Source organism: Mobula birostris, chromosome 13 (assembly GCF_030028105.1).
Source record: "Mobula birostris isolate sMobBir1 chromosome 13, sMobBir1.hap1, whole genome shotgun sequence".
Lineage (NCBI taxonomy): Eukaryota > Metazoa > Chordata > Chondrichthyes > Myliobatiformes > Myliobatidae > Mobula > Mobula birostris.
The window spans coordinates 15,199,564-15,211,861 of record NC_092382.1 but is presented as its reverse complement, the minus strand read 5'-3'; positions in this window follow the sequence as shown (position 1 = coordinate 15,211,861).

Here is a 12,298-nt window from a genome sequence, read left to right as displayed (position 1 = left end):
TTTTCCTTTTTACATATCTATAAAAGCTTTTACAGTCCGTTTTTATGTTGCCTGCCAGTTTTCTCTCATAATCTTTTTTCCCCTTCCTAATTAAGCCCTTTGCCCTCCTCTGCTGAACTCTGAATTATTTCCCAGTCCTCAGGTGAGCCACTTTCTCTGGCTAATTTGTCTGCTGCTTCTTTGGAATTGATACTATCCCTAATTTCTCTTGTCAGCCACGGGTGCACTACCTTCCTTGATTTATTCTTTTGCCAAACCGGGATGAACATTTGTTGCAGTTCATCCATGCAACCTTTAAATGCTTGCCATTGCATATCCACCGTCAATCCTTTAAGTGTCGTTTGCCAGTCTATCTTAGCTAATTCACGTTTCATACCTTCAAAGTTACCCCTCTTTAAGTTCAGAACCTTTGTTTCTGAATTAACTATGTCACTCTCCATCTTAATGAAGAATTCCACCATATTATGGTCACTCTTACCCAAGGGGCCTCTCACGACAAGATTGCTAATTAACCCTTCCTCATTGCTCAAAACCCAGTCCAGAATAGCCTCCTCTCTAGTCGGTTCCTCGACATGTTGGTTCAAAAAACCATCCCGCATACATTCCAAGAAATCCTCTTCCTCAGCACCTTTACCAATTTGGTTCACCCAAGCTACATGTAGATTGAAGTCACCCGTTATAACTGCTGTTCCTTTATTGCACACATTTCTAATTTCCTGTTTAATACCATCTCCGACCTCACTACTACTGTTAGGTGGCCTGTACACAACTCCCACCAGCGTTTTCTGCCCCTTAGTGTTACGCAGCTCTACCCATATCGATTCCACATCTTCCCGGCTTATGTCCTTCCTTTCTATTGCGTTAATCTCTTCTTTAACCAGCAACGCCACCCCACCTCCCCTTCCTTCATGTCTATCCCTCCTGAATATTGAATATCCCTGAACGTTGAGCTCCCATCCCTGGTCACCCTGGAGCCATGTCTCTGTGATCCCAACTATATCATAATCATTAATAACAATCTGCACTTTCAATTCATCCACCTTATTACGAATGCTCCTTGCATTGACACACAAAGCCTTCAGGCGCTCTTTTACAACTCTCTAACTCCCTCTTAAATATAGCCAATGAACTGGCCTCAACTGCTTCCTGTGGCAAAGAATTCCACAGATTCACCACTGTCTGTGTGAAGAAGTTTTTCCTCATCTCGGTCCTAAAAGGCTTCCCCTTTATCCTCAAACTGTGACCCCTCGTTCTGTACATCCCCAAAATCGGGAACAATCTTCCTGCAACTAGCCTGTCCAATCCCTTTAGGATTTTATACGTTTCAATCAGATCCCCCCTCAATCTTCTAAATTCCAACGAGTACAAACCCAGTTCATCCAGTCTTGCTTCATCTAAAAGTCCTGCCATCCCAGGAATCAATCTGGTGACCCTTCTTTGTATTCCCTCAATGGCAAGAATGTCTTTCCTCAGATTTGGGGACCAAAACTGCACACAATACTCTAGGTGTGGTCTCACCAAGGCCTTGTACAACTGCAGTAGTACCTCCCTGCTCCTGTACTCGAATCCTCTTGCTATGAATGCCAGCATACCATTCGCCTTTTTCACCGCCTGCTGTACCTGCATGCCCACTTTCAATGACTGGTGTATAATGACACCCAGGTCTCGTTGCACCTCCCCTTTTCCTAATCGGCCACCATTCAGATAATAATCTGTTTTCCTGTTCTTGCCACCAATGTGGATACCCTCACATTTATCCATATTAAATTGTATCTGCCATGAATTTACCCACTCACCCAACCTATCCAAGTTACCCTGCATCCTCTTAGCATCCTTCTCACAGCTAACACTGCCGCCCAGCTTCGTGTCATCCGCAAACTTGGAGATGCTGCATTTAATTCCCTCATTCTCGTGAATATTCACTGAACCCTCTCGAATATCAGTATCTCCTTTTTAAAGTAAGGAGCCCAAAACTGCACACAATATTCCGTGTGGTCTCAGGAGACCCTTATTGAGCCTCGACAACGCATCCCTTCTCGTATATTCTGTACCTCTAGAAATGAATGCCAACGTTGCATTCGCCTTGTTCACACCGACTCAACCTTGGAGGTCAACTTTTAGGGTATCCTGCTCAAGGACTCCCAGTCCATTTGCATGTCTGCATTTTGAATTCTCTCCGGTGTTGTCACTCTCTATCTCGTTGTCATGGAAGCGGTGGATCTGCTGATAGGTGTCCTGGACCAGATATTCAGCAGGATTCCGAATACTTAAATGCCAATCGAAATATTCTTCTGGTCTGAGTGAGTGTACTCCGGTTGTGTAAATCCACGCTGTTCCTGTTCTTTCGGTCTGGTACACAGTCATCTTCACTGTTGATCCATTTGTTGTCAAAAAAATGAAAGCAAAATATTGCACCATAAAAATAACGGCAATGATTCTGGGGACAGTGACTATGATCAGCTGTTTAAGCATCATTTACTGGTATTTTCGTTTCTCACAGTATTATACAATGATATTTTCTCAATGTATTTGTTTGCCTTCTGTATATTATTTCTCCTTATCTTTCGCGATGCCAATGAACTTATTTAATCGCACCCTCACTTCTGTAAATCCCTTTCCAGTTGGTTCTCTTGACGAATGGATTAACCGCCGGGCACGTTCTAGTCACCAGCAGAGGGCGCAGGAGACTCCGGTGTGTTGACGCGGGGCAGGGTGCCAGAGGCTCGGAGATAGACAACCGCAGTAAACCCCCCGTGCAACGAGGTGCTTAAGGACCGTAAGGACTGCAAGATAGCACTTACGACAGAAAGCAGAGGGATTAAAAGAAGGCATGATGTTGCCTTCGCAGACAAGGGGAAGGAGATTCCTCATTGGTGCTGCTGATTACGAGCTAAAGGATTGCAAGAGACTGACTTGGTCCTCCGGGAGATCAGAATGGTAAACGGTGTATGCAGCCAAAGAGATGCATTTAATGTGCATCTGTATTTACTCAGGAGACGGAGAGAGAGTCTATAGAGGTAAGGCAAAAGGACATCAACTCCATGGACAATACAAATTACAGAGGAGTTGTTTGCTGCCTTGGGGCAAATTAGGGGAATAAATCAGGGATCGTCCTCTGCTGTTTTCATCGATATCAACGATCTGAATGATAATGTGTTAAAATGCATCAGGACATTTTCTTGGTCGCTGATTCATAACTGTCCACGGGTTGATTACACAAAGATCCGAATTAAATATCAGAAGTTGTATTATTCGCTCCTAAATTCACGAAGTGTATTCGCGGATATTCTTGGATATGTTTTAAGGTCGTTGAAACTACCCCGCCGACTACACCAAACGCTCCCTCTCGCCAGTCTGGGAAGAGGCCGGATTATTGATTGATTCGGAAGGTTCGGGTTGTTGTTCTGAGAGACTCGGAGCTCTGGTATGTGTGTTAGCAGCGGCCTGTCCGCCCGCATTCCTCAGAACAGGGAGCGGCCTTTCTGCTGAAATCAAATCCTATCGGTTCGACGATTCACTCTCATTCCGGTGTGAACAACATCGCTTTAATATTGTATTTAACCATTTCTGCTGCAGGGAAGAGTGACGGATCTTTAATGTGATTCAAAGTAAACTACCTGGGGCCTCGAACACGCAACTTTACCGGTCATAGTTGCTGCCCTGTCTCCAGCGAGTTTCCAGCGTTTCCTTTTTACTCCAGACTCGCGTCATCTGCAGACTTGCATTTTTTTTTAATTTAAAAAGCAAATTTTAGAAAAAATTGATTTGTAAGGAAAGATTGAATAGGTTCGAACTTTATTCCTTTGAACGAAGAGGATGGAGAGGTAGATAAAATTATGACGGGTAGAGATGGGGTAAATACAAGCGGCCGTTTTCCACTGAACTTGTGTGGAGCTACAACCGGAGGTCATGGGTTAAGGGTTGAAGATGAAAAGTTTAAAGAAAACATGAGAGGAAACATCTTCACTCAGAGGGTCGTGAGAGTGCGGAAAGAACAGCCGGCTACACATGTAACAAGCCAGTTCGATTTCAACCATTAAGGGATAGTTTGGATGGGAGGAGTGCGCAGGGCTTTGGCCTCAGTACAGCTCGAAGGGATGAGGCAGTTTAAATGGCTCAGCCGAAAGGCCCGGTTTTGTGTTGTACTTTTCTATGTCACCTTGATCTCTGATTCATAACAGAGACAACGGGTTCATTCAACAAAGATCAGTAATAATTTCCAGAAGTTTAATTTTTCACTGCTCAAGAATATTCTAGCAAGGAGAGTATGTTCTGCAGACTTTTCAAGCGGCCTCTTCTCTCTGTCCCACGCGTTGGTCTTTCGTAACCATGGTAACACACAAAATGCCGGAGGAATCCAGCAGGACCGATAGCGTCTATGGAACGGAGAAATACGTCGACTTTCGGGCCGAGACCCTTCAGTGGAACTGGAAAGGAAGGGTAAAGAGGGCAGATCATGGACTGATTTGGAAGATGCGGGTGGTTGTTCTGTAAAACTCAGAGCTCAGGGTCTGTGTGGAAGCATCTGCTGGACCCGCACATTCCTCGGAACAGGGAACGGCCTTTCCGTTGAAATCAAATCCGACCGGTTCGACAATTCACTGTCATTCACGTGTGAAATTATTCACTTTTATAATGTATTTAACCATTTCTGCTGCAGGGAAGACCGATAGAACCATTAATGTGTCTTTAAGAAATTTACCTGGGGTCTCGAACCCGCAACATTACCCGTTACAGTGTTGCGAATGTTTGCTGCGAGTTTCCAGCATTTTATGTTCCCCTCGGACTCGCATCAGCTGCAATTATTCTACAAGTATTTTCAGGATTCCTGCAAATAATCAGTCCGTGACATTCCTGAGCGCAACATTAACTTGGCTGTGTTCCCAGTTACCGTTGCCAGTAGTTTTTAAATGTTTGCTGTAACCGTGAGGGGGAGGGGGAGGGGGAGGGAGAGGCTGGTGGAAAGGAGGAGAGTGGGTTTGAAGGAGTGAGCAGACGGAGGAGGGGCAGGATGAGTGTGTGGAGGTTGCAGAGGGGGAAGATGAAGTTACGACGGGAGCAGGAGGAGTGGGAGAGAGTTAAAGAGATGGGAGACATGGAGAGGGCGAGAGAGGGAGAGACAGAGAAAGAGGGGGCAGTGAAACAGCTGGAGAGAAAGAGGAGAGAAAGGAAGGGACAGAGAGAGGGTGGAGAGAGAGGGAGAGTTTGAGAGAAAAGGTGCGAGGAATCGGGAGAGGGTGAGTGAGAGGGGTAGCGAGCGCGACTGGGAGAGATGAGAAAGAGTTGGAGAGAGGGTGAGTCACGGGTAAGGAGGAGGAATAGGATGGGAGAGGGAAAGGTGGGAACAAAAGGGGGTGAAGGGAGCGAGTGGAGGGTGAGGGTTCAGCAGAGTGGGAGAGACGATGATGGAGAGGGGTGAGAGGAGGGTTGGGTGAGAGAGAGGAAGGGATGTGCACGAGGAGGCGAGTGAGAAGGGTGAGAGAGAAGTGCAGTGAGCAAGAACAGTGAGTGACCGGGAAGCATAGGAAAGAGGAATGAGTGAGGTGGGCGGCAAGGAGAGAGGGGTGTGTAGGGGTACTCTTTGCATTTCGTGATCACAATGCCACCAGATACAAAGGAAATATGGAAAAGGGTATGTGCGTGGGTTGAGATTAAAATTTGGAAAGGACAATTTTGATGGTATCAGAAATGACCTGGCCACTGTGGAATGGGACAGGCTGTTTTCTGGCAAAGGAGTTCTAGTAAGCAGGAGACCTTGAAAGGTGAGAATTTGAGAGTATAAACTTTGTATGTGCCTGTCAGTATAAAAGGCAAGGATAACTGGTTTACGAAAACTTGTTTTTTTTTTTTTTTGATGCGTTGAGGCTCTGGTTACGAGATGAAAGGAGTTCCATGGTAGGTATAGGCAGATAGGCAATTATTGAGTATACGAAGTGCAGGGTAACACTTAGAAAGAAATCTATTGTGCTAAATGAATGCTTTGGGTGAAGGCCAGTACTAACGGATTATACAGATTAGAACAAAAGGATTGCAAGGGATAACATTGGTCCTCTGAAAGATCAGAACAATAAACCATACGTGGAGCCAAAGGAGATGGAGGAGATGACGAGATGGAAGAGATGGATTTACTGCATCTGAATTTACTCGGGAGATGGATACGGCGTCTATATAAGTAGTGAGGTCCTGGATCCTATACAGATTGGAGAGGAGGTGTTTGCTGTCTTCAAGAAAGTTGGGGAAGATAAATCTCCAGGGCCTGAAAAGGTGCTCCCTCGGAATGTGTGGAAGGCAAGTACAGAAATTGCAGGGGGGCTACAACAGATATTTAAATCATCCTGAGCAATGGGTGAGGTTGTTGAAGTTTGTAAAATAACTAATGCTGATCCTCTGCTTCAGAAAGGGTCTAAAACTCTGTGAGAATGTTATAGGCAGGTCAATCTGATATCAGTACTGGGAAAGATATTGGGAGCTATTCTAAAGAATAGGATATATGAATATTTTGATAGATATTGACAGATTATGGATAGTCAGCATGGCGTTGTACGTGGTTGGTCTTGTCTCAGCAATCTTATAGATTTACTTTGAGGATGTTACCACAAAAGTTGCTGAAGACAAGTCAGTGGATATAGTCTCCCTGGACTTTAGAAGAGATTTGCCAAGTTCTGCATGGGAGGTTAGGTAAGAATGTTCAGTCGCTCCGCATTCAATAAATTGGATAAGACTTTGTCTTGGCAGCAGAAACCTGAAAGCAGCAGTAGGTGGTCACCTCTCTGACTGGAGGCCTGTGAACAATAGACTGCTGCAAGGATCAGTGACGGCTCAGTTGTTCTATGGCATCGAAACCAACAATCTAGATGATAATGTAGTTAACTGAATCAGCAACTTTGCAGATAACGCCAAGATTAGGGGTGTAGCGGACAGCGAGGAAGGTTAACATGACTTGCAGCGGGAATTGGACCAGCTGCAAAAATGGGCTAAAAAACCTCAAACGTAATTTAACACAGACAAGTGCGAGGTGTTACACTTCAGTAGGAACAGACAGCGTAGGACTGAAGCAGTGAACGGTAGGGGACTGAGGAGTGTGGAAGAACGAAGGGTTTTGTGGTTACAGGTCCATAATTCATTGAAAGTAGCGTGACAGATGGATAGGGTTGCAAAGAAAACATTTCCAAACATTGGCCTTCATAAATCTATGTATTGAGTACAGGAGATAGGATGTTAAGTTGAAGTTGTGTAAGACATTGGTGAGGTGGGCTTTGGACTGTAGTGTGCAGGTTTGGTCACCTACCTGCAGCAAAGATGTGAATAAGGTTGAAGGGTTACTGAAAAATTTTACAAGGATGTTGCCGGGACCGGATGACCTGAGTTATAAGGACAGTTTGAACAGGTTGGAAGATTCAGAGGAGATTTGAGAGGGATGGAAAACTATGAGGGGTGTAGGTAGGGTAAGTGCAACAAGCTTTTCCCACTGGGGATGAGTGGGGCTGCAACCAGAGGGCATGTGTGAAGGGTAAAAGGTGAAAAGTTTAAGAGGAACATGAGAGGAAACCTCTTCGCTCAGAGGGTCATTGAATGAGCTGCCAGCAAAAGTAGTGCATGCGAACAGGATGTCAATGTTTAAGCGATCATTTGGATGGTAGGTATATAGTGCCTTGCCCGCTGCCCCACACGTTCCCACTCGCCGATCTTTTGTAACCATGGAAACACACAAGATGCTGGAGGAACTCAGCAGGTCCGGCAGGATCTGTGGAACAAAATAATAAACTCGATATTTCAGGCCGAGACCCTTCAGTGGAATTGGAAAGGAAGAAGGAAGAGGCCAGGTCATTGATTTGGAAGATGCGGGTTGTCTGTTGGACTCTGAGCTCAGCGTCTATGTGTAATCAGCTGGCTGTCTGCGCACATTCCTTAGAACGGGGAGCGACCTTCCTGCTGAAATCAAATGTGATCGGTTTGCCAGTTTACTCTCATTCAGATGCGAACAAAATCACATTAATATTGTATTTAACCCTTTCAGTTGCAGCGTTGAGCGATAGAACTTTTAACATGATTTTAAGAAAATTACCCATTGTGTCAAACCCGCAACGTTACCATTGACAGTTGTTGCCCTGTTTGCTGCAGGTTTTCACCATCCTGTTTACCTCAGACTCGTATCGATTGCAGTTGGGTAGAAATAATTTTCAAAGATCTTGTCAATAAATCAGTCCGCCCCGTTCCCAACTGCAACGTTCCTTAATATAAACAACATTATTCGAGGAACCGGAATCTGCAGCGCTCACAGTTACAGTTTTCACGAATCTTTTAAATGCTGTTGAGGTGAGGGTGAAGGGCAGGAGCAGAGTGAGGGGTGAACTGGATCAACCGGAAGCTGAAGATCACGGGGAGCGTAAAGGGAGTTACTGGGGGAGACGATGTATTAGAGAGGGTCAGAGAGAAACGAGGAGAGGGATGGCTAGAGAGTAACGGAGAGAGAAAGGGAGATAGAGAGAGGTGAAATAAAGATCTATTGCGAGGACAGAGACACAGAGACGGAGGGAAATGGGTGACAATGTTTGTGAGTGGGTGAGTGAGGGAGTAGAGAGGTTTGGATAGTGAAAGCAGGGGGAGAGAGAAGAAGATAGAGGGGGAGTAGGGGATGTGAGCATAAGGGAGTGAGGGATAGTAGTAGTGTCGGAGTGAGTGTGTGAGTTAGGGAGAATGGTGGAGAGAGGGGAAGGAGAGGGGAGGAAGTAAGGGGATGTGAGAGCGTAAGGGAGTGAGGGATAGGAGTAGAGACGGAGTGACTGTAAATGAGTTAGAGATAGTGGTAGGGAGAGGGGGAGGTGAGAGGAGGGGGTAAGGAGATGTGAGCGTAAGGGCGTGAGGGATAGGAGTGGAGGCGGAGTGACAGTGTGTGATTTAGTGAGAATAGTAGGGAAAGAGGGCAGGAGAGGGGGCGAGGATTGTGGGGTGAGAGAATGAGTTGAGGGAGGAGTGTTGAACACGTTGGGGCAAGGTGGGATGGGTGACCAAAAGGGCAACGAGCAAGAAGGACTGAATGATAGGGGAGGTGAGGAGAGAGGGATGAGTGAGATTTCTGGCAAGGGGGAGTGGCCAGTGGCCGGATATGCAGTGAGGATGAAGAGTGACTGAGTTGGGCGGCGAGTAAAGATGGGTGAGTGAGAATGGCGTCAATGAGAGAGGGGTGAGGGAGGCGTGATTGAGGTAGGAGTGAAGGTGAGGGGTGCAGAGTTTGGGGTGAGTACGACGGGGTGGAGAGAAAGGAGGGGTTAGGATGATGAGTGGCGAGGAATGTAGGGCGAGTTGGGAGAGGAGAGGGAGAGGAATAGAGAAGGGAAAAGAGAACTTCATCTCATATTGCCTGTGACCTCCATACAGTAAAATAACCCAATGTGCTAGAGTGTGTAAAATGTGTTTCGGGAAGTTTCCTTCACCAGTACATTGAACTCCCAACGAGAGAGTGTGTGATACTTGATCTCCTTTCACGGAGCATGTGACAGAAGTTTGTATATGCGAACTCTTTTGAATGTCATTAGATACAAAGGGAATATCAGCAATAATTGTTCTGTTCTGTGGGTTGATATTACAATTTGGAAAGGACAATTTTGACGGTATCAGAAATGACCTGGCAACTATGGAATAGAGGAGGCTGTTTTCTGGCAAAGGTGTTCTAGTAAGTGGGAGACCTTCAAATGTGGAATTCGGAGACTGCGAAGTTTGTGTGTGCCTGTCAGAATGAAAGGCAAGTATAACTGGTTTAGGGAAACTTCTGTTTTGCGAGATGTCGAGGCTCTGGTTAAAAGATAAAAGAAGTTCCATAGTAAGCTTGGGCAGGTAGGGACAAATGAGGTACTTACTGAGCATATGAAATGCAAGAAAACACTTACGAAATCAGGAGTGTTAAAAGAATGCATGAGGTGAAGGCCAGTACTGACGGACTCTACAGATAAGATTAAAAGGATTGCAAGGGATAACATTGGTCCTCAGGATGATCAGAACAGTCATCCATGTGTGCAGCCAAAAGAGATAGAGTTGATGACGAGATCGACGAGGTGCATTTACTGCATCTGTATTTACTCAGGAGACAGATACAGAGTCTATATAATTTGTGAGGTCCTGGATCCTGTGCGGATTAGAGAGGCGGAGGTGTTTACTGTCTTCAAGCAAATTAGGGAGGATAGATCCCTAGGGCCTGACAAGGTCCTCCCTCGGATCCTGAGGGATGCAAGTGCAGAAATTGCACGGTCTCAAGAAGGGATATTCAAATCATCCTCAGCAATGGGCGAGGTTGTGGAGGATTGGAGGATAGCTACTGTTGTTCCCCTGTTTCAGAAACCTCCAAAAATAAAACAGGAAATTAGAAGTAGGGGATCCTGATATCAGTAGTGATAAAGTTATTGAAAGCAATTCTAAGGGCCCGGATATATAACTATTTGTATGGACATTGACTGATTAAGGTAGTGTGTGTTGTGCGTGGTAGGTGGTGTCTCAGCAATCTTATAGAAGACAAGACAGTCAATGTTGCCTACATGGGCTTCAGCAAGGCATTAGCCAAGATTCCACGGGGCAGTTTAGGCAAAAACGTTCAGTTGCTCGGAGTTCAAAATAAAGCAGTAAATTGAACTAGACATTGGGTTGGTGGGAGAAGCTGCAATGTGGTAGTAGATGGTCACCTATCTGACTGGAGGCCTGTGAACAATGAAATGCTGCAGGGATCAGTGCCGGCTCGGTTGTTCTTTCTCATTGAAACAAACAATCTGGATGATAATGTGGTTGATCAGCAAATTTGCAGAAAACGCCAAGATTGGGTCGTGATCAGCATCTATGGAACCGAATAATGTCGACACTTCAAGCAGAGACACATCAGTCGAATTGGAAACAAAGGGGGAAGAGGACAGATTATGAATTGATTTGGAAAGTTTGAGCTGTTGCTCTGTGAGACTTGCTGCTTAGGGTCTGTGTGTAAGCAGCTGCCTGTCCGCGCACATTCCTCAGAACAAGGAGCGGCCTTTCTGCTGAAATCAAATCGAACCGGTCCCGCAACACACTCTCACTTTAATATTGTATTTAATCTTTTCTGCTGCAGGGAAGAGCGAGAAAACCTTCAGCATGAATTAAATAAAATTACCGAGCATCTCGAAACCGCAACTTTGCCATTTGCTGCCCTGTTTGCAGTGAGTTTCCACCATTTTATGTTTATTTCAGACTCGTATCGTTTGCACTTGGGTTTGAAACATTCTTTAAGGGTCTTTTAAATAAATCAGTCCATGATATTCCTAACTGCGACATTCCATAACATGAAGAACAGTACTCCAGGGTCTGGAACCTGCAGCATTCCCAGTTAGTTTCCACAAACCTTTTCAATGATGCTGATGTAAGGGTGAGGCTGCCGGTCAGGGGGAGAGTGAGGGGTGAATAGGGTGAGGGGGAAGCTGAAGATGAAGGTGAGCCTGAGTGGAGATAGGGGGTTAGAGAGTGGGGAGACTGCGGGATAGAGAGAAGAGGAGAGAGATGGCTGGCGAGAGGAAAGAAAGTGAGAAAGCTTAAAGAGAGGGAAAGAGGCTGGGAGAGAGATGGCTAGCTGATAAGTGACAGGGGCAGAGACTGGGGAGAGAAAGGGGAGGGCGGGGGTAGAGAGGGGAATGCGTAATGGAAAGTGACTGGTGTGGGAGTGTGGGATAAGAGTAGAGAGGGAGTGAACGTCTGTGATTTAGGGGGAGTAGCATGGAGATGGGGAAGAAAGGGGGTGAGGATTGTGGTGTAAGGGTGGAGGGTGATGAAGCAGGGGTGTGCATGAGTGGGCGAGTTGGGATGGCTGAGCGAGAGGGGCAGCGCGCAAGGATGTCTATGAGCAGAGATGCGAGGAGAGAGGGATGAGAGAGATGTAAGTCGAGGAAACGAGGGATTGTAGACATCCAGTGTGGAGAGAGGGGTGACCGAGTTTGTGCAGCGAGAAAGGGCTGGTGAGTGGGACTGAGACAGGGGTTAAGAAGACAGGTTCGAGGCAGAACTAGTGAAGGTGTGGGATGCGAAAGGTGGGGTGAGCATGAGGAGGTGGCAATAAGGGAGGGAAGAGGGTGATGAGTGGCGAGTAGAGAGGACCTCTCAGTGTATGGGGTGAAAGCACGGGAGTGCGGCTGACTGGAAGAAATCGATCAGCCCATGATTGAATGGCGGAGCAGACTTGTTGGGCCGAATGGCCTACTTCTACACCTATACCTTATGGTCTTATGGAAGGTTTGTGAGGAGATAGGGAGAGGGATGATGAGGAGACCAGGGTGAAGGAGATCCGTGGTGA